The following is a 13,530-nucleotide window of genomic DNA, read 5'->3' as shown; positions in this document are numbered from 1 at the left end:
TGAGCAGCATTAACTGTAGATACTGTTACCTGCTGATTCATTCATGTTAGTGAGCTTCTTTAAAAGAAATAAACAATATTCACATACTTGCATATATGTATGCCATGGGGTAAAACTTACCTGAAGGCACCTCTCAGACAACACAGGGTCTGAACTATACTTGCCCCCCAAGTATGTGCCCAAAGATACTTGCCCAAAAGATACTTGTCATGCCCAAAACATGCCCAAAAATACTTGTCACAGATAACAGGTAACTGCTGGGAGAGAAGTGTACAAAAATCACTGCTAAATTAGAAAATCTATCCTGTTCTATGGCTCAGATATGCATGGATAAGAACAAAAACAACAAGCAGTCATACAGCTATACAGCCTTGTAACATATTTGTGGTGGGAGGTCAGAAAGTCACAGTGACCCAGGTAACAACCATTAATTGGCTTTAGATATACAGGACAAAGTCCAAAGAGATTAGCTGTGGAATATGCAACCAATGAGGCAATTGGCAGCTTACACTGACCACCTAAGTCAGAAATCAGTTACAAGTGAAGAAAAGAGCCCCTCAGTAGGTGCCAGGAACCATGTGGAGGGCTGAGACTGAGGTGGCACAGCTGGCTACTCTGGGAAGCCACCTGCAAGCCATACCTCAGGCACAAGAGCCATTTGGAGCAAGTGCCCCCCCTCCATGGGGCTGCTCTCAACTGGGCCAGAGGGGCAGGAGCCTTGGCTGCTGTGAGCATGTCCTTACAGAATGCATGAGTCTCCTAGATCTGAAATTGCTGCTAACCCACTACAGCCATCCTCTTAGCATTTTTTTAACTAAGTGGTTTTATGCCGATTAATAGTTTGGTTTTGTTCTCTCTCTCTCTTTTTTTCTTTTTCTTTTTTTTTTTTTTTTTTCCCATCTCCCCCAACTTAAATTCTCTTACAGCAATACATAATTTTGCTCACTAGAGAATTCCTGTATTATGTGCAGAACCTTCCCATCTTGAATTCACATTAATCATCCTTAATGCATAGCAATAACAGTTTGCACTCTTGGGGACCTCACAAGGCAATAAAATATTTCTTTGAAAATCGTTCAAGTTAACTATGTTTTGCCATCATCACATTTTAAACTATCCTCCTGAGAAGAAGGAGCCACTAGACCATCAAATGCTATGATCAAGGAGAGGGCATTCTCTCCCTATTTCCAAGTCTATAGGCTTCTCATTTCAAGTTGTGCAGTCAAAAGACATTTGATACTGACAAAGTGGTAAGTAGTATTAACTGAAAATTATGCAAACATAACACTGCATGCTGTATTGCATCTCTGCATTTAACAGTTATACATAATTTCATGTATAATGTACACACTTTTTCCTCTGAATCTCTTACTTCAGATCTAAAAAGTAGGAGTACATTAGGTATTGTGAAGTTTCATTTCTAAAAGCCGAATAGGAAAGAAGGCACAGGCTTTACACAGTCATGAAGAACACAAGTAGAATTAGCCAAATGTAATTTGACAGAAATATTTGAAAATAATATCCTACACATCAAGTCCATGTAGCCTAGGTAAAAATGATACAGATATTTTAAATACTTGATCACGAACTTCAACATATTTTTAATGTTTGAAATGGGATTTACAATCCATTCTTAATTAGTTGATGAGTTATTCCTTCATTGTTATGCATCAGTTCAGACTTTCTTCAAGCTACAGTTTTAAATTAAAAGCAGACTAAATGCAATTGCAGAAATATATTCAGATGCCCACAACAATGGGAAAAAGTAATTATGTTAGATAATTACCACATTCTCTGACACATGGCAGACTTCTGTGTACAGAAGTCAGACTGTGGAGACTTGCAGGCATACAGAAACACACACTTTGCCCATCTAGCACCTTCAAGCCACAGACTCTTACTCCCAGTGGTTATAGAAGTTGTACAAACTCACAGTCATACATGATCATTATGGCTACTGATGTCAAGGGGCACCTTCTACCAGCTACTCAGCTCTCCAGAGGGGGAATTTTTGGAAAGCTTTTTACTTTAATCCTTTTGTTCTTATGCAGAAAAACAAAACAAAATGGATATTTACAATTAAAGGCACTTCTGCTACAGACCTCTTTATAGCTTATGCATTTATTTCCTTTTGCATAAAATGAATTTTATGGCAAATTTATCGAGCGCCCAAAGTGTTTAGAATTGATTTCCGTTGTGACATGCTCTGGTGTTTTTATATCCATGATTTTACATGCATGACAAATAATAGCTATGCAGACATACCATTTTCAGGTGCAGAAGTGAAGGCCAATGTTTCATAATGTGATTTTTGGAGGCCTTAACATTATATGAAATGCAACTGACTTTATGAGGACACCTGGTAAAAGTTCCCTATTGTTTTGTGCATAAAGTGAAACATGTCCGTTACCCTAAAACTGTCAGCCTTTCCCAGTTTTTCCAAAACAATTCTTTTTATATCAAAAGTACTATTAGAGTTGGGCAGGGGTTCTTAAGAGATTCAAATTTTTCAAAATTTCTCTGGTTCTAATAACCAAATTCATACAAACCAATGGTTTCCTTGGAGGTGCTTTTACTCAATTTCTGACAACCCCAATTTGTTACAATTTTAGGCAAGTTTGATAACTAGTTAGCTGCATGAAGACATTAAAAAAACCTTCTGGGATTATCAAGGCCCTACAAGTAGTTCAAATAAATAGAAAAGCAATCCATATGACACACCAAAAATATTCTTAGGATAGAATAGACTTAACATTTCTTACAGAATTCATTTTACTGCCAAAGCACCTCCTCTACCCATTACTCAATAACCTTAAATGATCTGTAGAGTTAGATGAAAAAATATACCAATGATGTAAAACAGCCACAGCTCATCAGGGGAAAAAGGCTGGGCGGGGACACGACACCCTAACTTTAGATAGAACAAGAAGCCAAAAGATTATCCTAGGGCAGGTGGGAGACTCAGTCCCTACAGACCAGGAGTTAAGCAGCACACAGAGTTGCCTCTCCTGTCCAAACACAACTCCTTAGCCTTCTTGGTCAGATGACCTCAGGCTATGTTCAGCTAAAATTTAGTTGAAATACCAACTGGGAATTGAATCTAGCAGGGTAAAAGATGTTTGACACCTCACAGATTTCTTAAATTAACTCATCTAGAATTATCTAGTATCCCACTGTAGAACTGAGCGCATGGTGTGATCAGTTGTCATAGAAAACTAGCAAAACAAGTGTTACAGTTCAAGATTAGGCATATTCATGTATATTTAAAATATATTTTCAATATTTATATTCATATATTTATATTCATATATTCATCATTCATATTCACATACCTTTTACTTAAAAATGTCAATTGAATGCTCATGGTTCTTTCTTCTACGTTGCACTGAGATCAGCTTAGTCAAAATAAGGGTCCTAAATCCATTCCATGGCACATTATTCCCTTTCCAGATCAACCTCTCAGGTCCTCAGGAGAGATGGTGAACAGAGCAGTGTCAGAAGGGACTCTTTTTGCAGCTTGAGAATTCACTGAAATCTGCCAGAGTAGGCAGAGCCACAGAGCCTCAAGAAAACTGTATTTGCTTTTGTGATATTTCCTTCATCAAGTTCTTCTAGCTTTCAATATTCTTAACAAGAAATTTGGAGGGAGGAAAAACGAGTAGGATCACAGCAAAAACAGAAAAAGCTTTGCACTGTAAACTTCCCTGCAGGCCAGCAGAAAATGTATTTTTCCCCCATTGTAAGCTCCTTTGAAGTGAAATCAAGTTTTCCAGAGGTTAGTCTGCTACAGATACTAAGTTGCACTTGCTTTTTTGTTGTTGTTTGCATGGTTTGTGTTTTCTTTCTTTCTTCTTTTTTTTTTTTAATCACATAAACAACCATTTTAAGGTTTCAAAAATGCCTTATACCCAATGTAATACTCAGGCATTATACTGAAAGTAGCTTCAATCAGTCTAGATCATAGAAGTCAGCAAAATCTATGGACGTGGTAAGAAGTCCCCAGTACATAGACTAAAATGCAAAGGAAATAACGAAAGAAGAAAGACAGACAAATCCCCGTGAGAGTTTGTTTCTTCCTTCATCATGGGAAGCACAGTAAGTGAATCTACTTCTGTAAATGACACCTGAACCAGTACTCAGCACTAAGCATCACTGCAGCAACTCAGGCAGAATAATACTGAAGAAATATTATTTGGGTTTTCTCTCATAGACTACAGTAGGAGAAAATTGGGAACAGGTATTTGCACTAAACTTGAGAACTTGGTCATCCTGCTCTGTCACATAATACCACTTGTACTTCCATGAGATAATATTACATTATCAGTTTTCAGTATCACCAAAATGCTCATTATCTGTAATGTAAAGATACATAAAATCGATTTTGCAGTCACAGTATTTGATTTCGAAAGTAAGTATACATAGACTAATTGCTTCATACAACAGTTAGAACATCAGCAAGGATTTTGTTTCTTTGTTGTGTTTAAAGAGTAACACATGACTACTTGTAGAAGTAGAGCATTTCTTTCTTAAATGTACCACTCTTCCAATGCTACCCAGTGAGGAAAAAAGATGTCACACTCAAGATAAAAGGTTTAGTTAAACCTTAGTCAGACCCACTGAGCCTGCTCTTGATTTATTTGCACATACACTACCCATGTACAGACACATACATTACCAGGTGGGTAATCAGTTTGGCAAATCACCCTGCATGAGTCAAAAATCCTCAGAATTTTGAATTTCCTTTTTAATTTGGGAAAAAAAAAAATAGTTTAGCAAGATGCTGTGGGTTAACCATGTTTTTCACAACAAGCACAACAGTGATACCTCCAAGTTTTATCAAAACAGGTGTGTTGCTTGTCTATGGCAGCACCGTGACCCATACTGCGAATACAAATACTACTTCCACTCATGCCATAATTTATTTATTTGCATTTAGCTATTTGACATTAAAGGTTACATTAGCTTCAGAGAGAAAACTGATTCTGTCATATTTCTGCTATAACACCTGGACAGCAGCCACTCAGGAGAACAGAGAATTCTTTATTACGATCTCAGATGAACTCAAAATTTTCCATCCAGGCTTGCTGGTGACAGATGCTTAGATTATTAGATGTCTGAGAGTAAACAGTGTAAAGCTCATTCTTAGAGTTATTTCATTAGGCAAGAATGCCAAATTTCTCTTAAAATCCACCGTCTTAGAGTTATGATAGTAGAGAACAAGCTTGATAATGCCATCTGTGAAAACTTTTTTAATTTTGCATTGGCAGCAGACCCTTTAATGAGGACCAGAAGAGAGACAGGAATGACTCAATCAATTCACTGCAGCTCAGGAGGGCCAACAACACTACCTGCAGCCAGGGGCTTACAGTGGGGACTCCTCACTAATGAGACTCAAAACACGTTTCAGGCAAGGCTGAGCTCACAGCAGCACCAACCCTATATGTGTCGTGACCTCCTTTCCTCACTGTAGGAGAGAGCAGCAGCATTAGAGGATTTTAACAGGCCTCCCTGGCTCTGCCCATCTCTAACAGCAACAGCCCTGACACGGGGCTTGGGAAAGCCTACTCACATCCCCACCTGTTGCTGCTCTCTTGTGCTCCCAGTGAAAGGATGGAAGTGGTTAGAAAACGGGGAGAGAGAAGCAAAGCTTTCAGAGCTCTCAGGCAATCACTACCCCATGCGATCCCAGCACCTTTCACTCAGTGTTACAGACACAGACACGTCGAGTCTTCAGCAGTTATCAAACCAGTGCCTCCTCAGTTCTCTCTAGCTACATCCATCACATGGCGTACCATACTCAGCCACTTTGCTCCCTTCTCACCAGCACAAAGTTCACTGCAAAAAGGCAAACACTCATGCCAACAGAATACATTTCACCACCAAAATGCTGATGTCACAAGGCTTGGCCAATTAATTCTTTACACTGTGCTGGCCTTGCCTACAAATGGAGAAGTCAGATGGCTGGGAATGCTACCAAGCATTTTATTTTTCTCTCAGAGACAAAGAAAGCAAGCATCTGAAATAAATATAAGTAGCATAAGTAGTTAAAACTCTGAAATATTAACACAGTACTGCTGCCTAACCTGCTGCTAACCCTTTCTCCCACTTAATTTTGGTCCTGTACCAGATGCTTGAAATCCTGAAATGAAGGTTTCTTGCTCAGAGCTATAAGAGGTACTAAGATAGTGAAATGTTATCTATACCCTCGCTCTCCAACCAAACAATAAAAGGCAGTGCAACAGGCTACTGCAGTAATGGGAGAGTACAGAATGGAAAAGTCTCCTTTTAAGGCTCTCTAAGAATTTCTTCAAGAAATGACAGTAAACAGCATGTGTGGGTTTTTTTATCTAGGCTGCCACTAGAGCAGAAATCTCTCTAATAGGACAAACACTTCTTTAAAATCAATGAGGTACTGCCATAATCTCTTTAAAATATTTCAGCATGACAGTGCTGTAAAATATGGATTCAGATAATTCATCTACTTCCTTGTTCTAAAAGACAATTTTCTTATGGCTGTTGTTAAAACAGTCCCATCTTTCTATACTCGCATAAACCCAAGACTACAGGGATGGACAAATTTGGCAATAAGTGACCTTGATAAAAGGTATAGGTAATTACCGAAAAATTTTATTCAGCAATACAGATACAGCCAACAACTATATTCTGGGCAAGGAAATGCTTCCAGTGGCTGCAAACTGGTACTGTTGCCATAATTTAAGATGATGACAAATGAGTCATGACTCTTGTGTATGCAAAGCTTAGAGAAAGATCAGAGAGATCTACAAAATACTTCAAAGTAGCCTAAGAACCATCTTCTATTAAAGTTAAATCATCCCACCCTAGAGCATGAAGCAGTCGATGGCCGCACCCCCTTTAGAAGGTCACACTGTCGAACGCCATTCCCCAATATATTATCTTGCCTTCTCTCTTTTTATTGAAAATAACACCAAATTCAAGGAAGAAGCACCCCAAATAATAAGCTTCCAAGTATGCACATCGAACACGAGCTGGGACACGTGAAGCAACATTTTGCCTGAGGGTTCCTCAGGAAGGTGTCCCTGCAGGATGGGGCTGGCCAGGGGCCACACACTGAGATGAGCACAGGGCTGCAGGAGGCATGCAGCTTGGTGGACCCAAACCGCTGCCCCACAACAACCACAGGGAGATCACGTTTCACATCACAGGAGCAGTTTTGGAAGTGTGCATAGGTGTAAACCAGAATTGTTTGCATTTCTAATGTCCTTATAGCCATTCGCTCATGCCAGACATACTCAACACCCTCCCAGAGCTGATGATACAAGCTGAAAGGTTTGCCTGTGCTGTATAGGAAAAGATTTTTCACTTTCACTAGAATAACCTCCATTCAAACTGCTGTTGAGAGAGTCTGCTTTGCCTCAAAAATAGAATCCAGGTCAAATTCAGTATTATTTTCATCATTATGAACAATAAAGATTATTGTAAATTATATTTTTATATAATTCTATGTACAGACTGATTGTGTACTTAATAGAGCCAGAATAAATAGACTTTTTCCTTAAAAATTGTTCCTTGTTCAGATAGCTAGGCTCAGATAAACTAGATACACCTGTAGCACTGGCATCAGAAGTTTTGCAGGGGTGTGAGAATTTCAGCTTCTCTGATGTTTCTTAACTGAGTAGTTGAGATCAACTGGATTTTAGTTTCAGTGAGTCACTTTTAATGAGAACAAGATTTGGTGGGTATACAAGACCATGAAAGCTGCTTGTTAAAATTCTGTTTAGATTTGAGAGTACTCCTCAAAATGAGTCTTAGAGCACTGGCTTTGCTGATGACTAAGTTCTGTCCTGGATGATTTTTGTTTGAACAGTATTTGCAACATGCCATGCCCCTGAAGAAAAGCATCTGCAACAGAGAGAGAGGTTCAGAGAGCACAGCTCATAATGGAAGTCAGCATGAAAGGCACCTGGAGCAAATGATCAGTGTTTTGGCTTCCTGACTTGTTTCCAGTTCCAAATCAGTCCTGCTCAGCTACCAGGTTTAGGCACTAGAACAGGTTTGGGAAACTGTCTCAGTTACAGCCACTACTTCAACACAAGTCAGGGCCTAATTCAGTCATGAAACATGAGTGAATAGGAGGTTATAGCTGAAAACTGGATGAACAATCACTAATGGAAAATCATGTTGTGTTGTTTTTTTTTTTTATTATTATTATTATTATTTGGTTGGTTTGGGGATTTGATTTGTTGGCATTTTGTATTTCTTTCTTAAAAACAAAACAAAAAAACAATTTAGCAAGAAAAAATTAAAGTAACTTTTAAATACAGCCAATGTTTCTTCTATAACATCTCAGACTAGCATTAGAAAGAAATCCAAATGAAACAAAAACTGAAGCTTTTTTATGAAAAAAACCTGAAACTTCTTCATGAGACTTGCAGTCAAACTTCATCAGCACCAAAAGACACATTTCAGCAGATTGTAAGCACTGGCTGTAAACACAGAGGAAGCAGGCTACAGAGATAGGGAATCTTAAGCTTCAAATCCTTTATCAGTGAAAAGACCAATTTTCAAATCGATACTCCTGTTTGATGCAGAGTCAATACACAGCAACTTAAGTTGGTGAAATACGCTTTTACTGTCTTCTTTTCATAAAAAGCCTGACAATCATACTATGCAGCCAGTAGCATTTACGTAATCTTATCAGGAAGAGCAGCCTGTAAAGAATTGGCATTATCCTACAGTAAGCTATTAAAAGCACAGCAAGCAACCTCCTATTTTCTTACTGATAACAGAAGAAATGGGTTTTATTCACAAGAACTAAAAAAAAAAAAAAAAAAAAAAAAGGAAGAAGAAGAAACAAGGACCCAAAATCAGTAGAACAAATCTAGCTTGTAATAGGTTACACTTCCCCTTTCTCTCTCTGTCATTAAATAGCCACATCAAAATAATAACAGTTCCAAACAGGAGTCAGAAGACTTACTGGTAAGAATTTCCTTTTAAAAGCATCTTAAAGACAACTACACAGACTGCCTCCCAGCTATACTTCTGGGAGCATTTCCACCATTAAATAAAAATTACCACTACAGAATTACAGAAAAACCTCATCAGAAAGCATTAAGTGTCTTATATTTGCAGGTACAGGTGGATTTCCGTGCAAACACTGCAGTTGTCCAAAACATGGTCATGGCAAGAAAATAAGAATAACCTCCTGCATCTTTTGAGAAATACCATACAATATTGACAATAAATAGAGTTAGAGATTTTGTCATATATTGTGTGTAACATCATGTCCAACAGGAGCATTACATTCAAACTAGGAAGAAAAAGCAACATGTGTCAAAGTATGTCAGTAAGCAGATTTATACACTGGAGCTTGACCCATGCCTCCCCAACCTTCCTCCCATCTCTTGTTGAATGAAAATTAAATCTCCTAAGGACAGGAATTACATGGAGCTTTACAGGCAGCTATACTTGAAAATAAACATCCTTACATTTCCTGCAACAAAATTTCTATATGTTAGTTAATAGATGACTGTATCTATTTATTTGTTAAATCACACTTACGAAACTTCACAATCATAAAGCAAGATAATTATCAACAAAAACACAAACATCTACTATCTGGCTAAAGAATTATTTCATTAATTTCCTGGAAATCTAAAACTTCTATTCCTGGCTTCACATGCCTCAAGCCATTCAGAAAAGAAAATGCATGAGGATATTTGTTATTTTAGTAGCACTGATATCAGTGACATTTTCACAAGTCACCCTAATTTCACCTTTGCATAAAGTGATCAAAAACATTAAGAAATTTAAATACACTAAATATTGTGCCTCCCCATCTAGAGGGCTGAATGCATTGCTTGACTAAAGGCAATAAAGGCATGTCTTGACTAAAGACAATAAAGCAACAGACATATAAAACCTTTAGTGAAAAAAGCTAATTACCAACAGGCTTCACATATGAAATATCTCTGTATGTATGTACTTCACAATTGCCACAAAAGTCATTTAATATAAATTTAGAAGCACTTTATTGGTAGCATGCAAGAAAATATGCCTTTAAAAGTTTTACCTATCATTACATCAATTTAAAGTTAAGCAATTACCAAGTGAGATTACATATTAAAACAATTTATTCTTGTTAAGAAAATTGAGTTACCACCTCTCCCTCAAAAAGCATGTCCATGTCTCAAACTACTTACAAGCTTTAAGGTAAATGTTAGCAGTAACTCTAGTTGGCTAGAAAGTCTCTGTAACTTTTAAAGTAAATGTTATCAGCTACTCTAACACAGCATTTGAAATCACCATTAGGTTTGAGTCTCCATCTTCTGATTTGAAGAGAAGATTTGTTTACAAAAAAATGCATGCTCTTCACAATGAATTCACATATATCATGCTGAGCAACACATTCAAATGACTTTTTTTTTTTTTTAAGGTACAATCAGTACAGCAAATGACAGGTTCAAGTTTAATGCACCCTAAATGATGAAGTATTTCCTGATAACATTTACAAGCTCAAAAGTTGCAGATCTCTTGCTATCCTGCTGCCTTTGAGATGGCAGAACACAAAAACCTTGCTGAAAAACAGAGATCCCATGTTTCTGCCACAGCACAACGCTGTGCAGCATGCAGAATTTAATTTCATGTCATGTCAAAGTATGATACACATTGGGGTGGTGATCTGAGAGGGAAAGGAAAAGATGTTTAAGCAGGCACATTGAATAACTAATGTAGCTGCACTTATTTCTAGTATGTGTTGAAGATAAAGAAAACTCCCACTTGCATTTTATTACACATTATAAATTTCTGTAAAGGAAACTAACCATCATCACCTCTGTCAGAACTACAATACATTAAGACTATAGAAAGGTAGTAGACATGAGGAGAAAAAAAAAAAAACATTTACCAGCAAGTTAACAGCATTTTTACTCTACAAAGAATCAAAACTAAAAATAAAGCAACAATAATATGGCAAATTCACTGTTTGTTAATACTAACTACAGAGTATCAAGCACTGTAAAGTCTTGAGGATACAGGGTTTGGTTTTGGGTCAGCAGAGATAAGAATCATCACCATAACAAGTCAGTCATGCTGCCAGGTGAATAAGTTCTAATAGCATATTACAGTTCCAATGGCTTTTTTTTTTCTTTTCTTTTAAGGAAAATCCTTGCAAAAGGTAATCATACCGAGTACTGACTTGTTTCTGTCACTGCCTTGAGATGATTACTGTCAAATAAGCAGACTTAATTTTTTCTTCTCATGGACAATGGTTCATTATGTTAATCCTTTCAAAACCAGCACATAAATTTTCCACTACCACATTTTGAAAAATAATGGTTAAGCTGAACAGGTATAATGTCTACAACATTGGGAAAAAAAATTAGTTTGGCAGCAAGTATTATCTTCTCTACCATATCATGTCATGTATAGTTGGCTTTTGTAAGCATACTCCTATCACACCGAGCATGCAACGTTCAAGTTTATTTTAGCACAGTAGTCACGGCAGTTTATTCTTTGACCCTTTCAAATGCCCAGTTAGCATTACTTAGTAAGTTTTCTAAAATTTCACTCATTTGAACTGTCCCATGTTCTCTGCTGTATGGAAACTTCTTCATGCACCTCAAAGTAACAACCCACCTGTACACACGACAATGGAAACAGAGACTGTTTTATGAACCTCACAGCTTACGTCCACAAATAAATCCGTAAAATTATTAGGCAGAGCAGGCAGTTCATCAACCATATTCTGCAGAAAACATATACATTACTTTAGCCTTTGTTACACAGCAAAGAAAATCAACCAGAGGTTCAGCATAACTATTTAGGCACCCATACAAAAGGGGGATGTTATTCATATAGGCACTGAAGTCAGCACTTTCAGAAACTTCACAGATTTGGAGGCCTGATGACGTCATTTGATTTTTAGGTCACTGACTTAATTTACTTTGAGTTATACTTCTATTAAAAATCTATTCTGAAAACAGAAAACAAAGTGTTTTTCTCCATCACAAAAACACAACTACACATTTCAATGTATGCTTATGACTTCTTTCAAATACTGAAAAAAGATAAATTAACAACTGAACACCAAAGAAGTCCACACCATATTGTGAATGTACTCCATACTCTACACTTTGGCCTTCATTTCTGCAACAATCTTTTCCAACAGCATTTGTTAGAGAATAAGATAGACAAGTTGTTCAGTCCAATGCTTTGGCCAAACCAGGTAGCACTAGTGAATGTTAAACCTTCCTAAAATCAGTGAAACAAACTAATTAGAGTTATACCTGTATATGGAAACGTAGTGCAAAGCTGCTGTAACGTGGTATAAAACACTTCAGGATTTTCAGTGTTTTATTATGGAAAGAAAAAAATACACCTAAATCTTCAGACAACACTCAAAGAAGCACCCTAGTTAAATTTGATACCAAAGCACTTGTTAACTACAACTTCCATTAATTCTTGAGGAAAATAACCTAAAAATTACAGCAATAGAGTACACAAAAGTTGTTGCTCACAAAAAGGATATTGCATAGAAACATTACTTTAAAAAGCTTCCTCTGGCCACTGTTGTCATGTTGATATTCCTAATATTTGTTGATTTTCCTAATATTTGTCATATATCCATTATGGACACTTGTTACACATCATTAATAGTGCAGTGGCCCATAATTAATATGGCACTTAATAGTATTCTTAAGAATCTGGCCATCATCTGGAAGTGTGCACAGAGCCTTATTAAAACCTTCAGGCAAAGCATGTCTAGGAGTGACTATAAGCACAGAACAGCGTTATGGAATCAGCTGCAGCATGAATTGTACACAACTGAGGTTCTTATGTCAGCCAAACTTACGTAATTCACTGTGAACCTGGTAAACCCTTCACTGCAGTGAGCTCTGCCACTAGACAGAAGATGAACACTTCTTGATAAATTTTAAAGCTGTTGCAAGGAAATCCCATAACCCCTCAAGCAACGACCAAGATTTGGCATACAATCCTAACAACTGTTATCATAGCAATTAGATGATACTTCTTTTTTCCACATCTTCCCAAACTATCTGGATGCTCTCACTCCTCCAGGAAGCCCATTTAACTCCATCATCTAGCTCTTTCACCTCAAATTGCCTGCTAGTGGAAAGGCAGAGGATCCAGGTACTTGTACAAGCAGTATTAGTGAATAACATGAACCCAAACCAACTGAAAAGTAGTAACCTCACCAACACACAGAAACACTGAGTACAAGCAAGAAAGTTTCCCCCTTGTGAGAACCATTCTGTGTAGGAAACACAGGGATAGAAAGCTATCTAAATAAGCCTGAGAAACCTTTTTTGGGGCAGTAAAAAGCCTGGTTCACCATTCCTAAAGCACTTCCATAAACCAAACTGAAGTATCTTCATAATTTACATATGCATATGTGAAAAATGCAGTCTTTATACCACTTGATCTACAACATCCATCAGTAGTACTGGGGAGTCTTAACATGAACAACAGTTTCCACCTGAACCTTCATCCTTAACCAACCACTGGAAGAATAAAAACAAAGTAAAGCAA

General features: G+C 37.4%; 1 protein-coding gene across 1 annotated transcript in view; it reads right to left on the bottom strand.

Moving 5' to 3' along the window:
* The window catches only part of MARCHF1 (membrane associated ring-CH-type finger 1), a gene marked incomplete at its 5' end in the record, with an annotated part of 134,657 nt that overhangs the window by 119,619 nt on the left and 1,508 nt on the right, over positions 1 to 13,530 (bottom strand). The gene's annotated exons all lie outside the window — the stretch shown is intronic.

The sequence above is a fragment of the Aythya marila genome, assembly GCF_965140915.1.
Source record: "Aythya marila genome assembly, chromosome: 4".
Taxonomy (NCBI): Eukaryota; Metazoa; Chordata; class Aves; order Anseriformes; family Anatidae; genus Aythya; species Aythya marila.
This window is presented reverse-complemented; position numbering and strand designations above follow the sequence as displayed.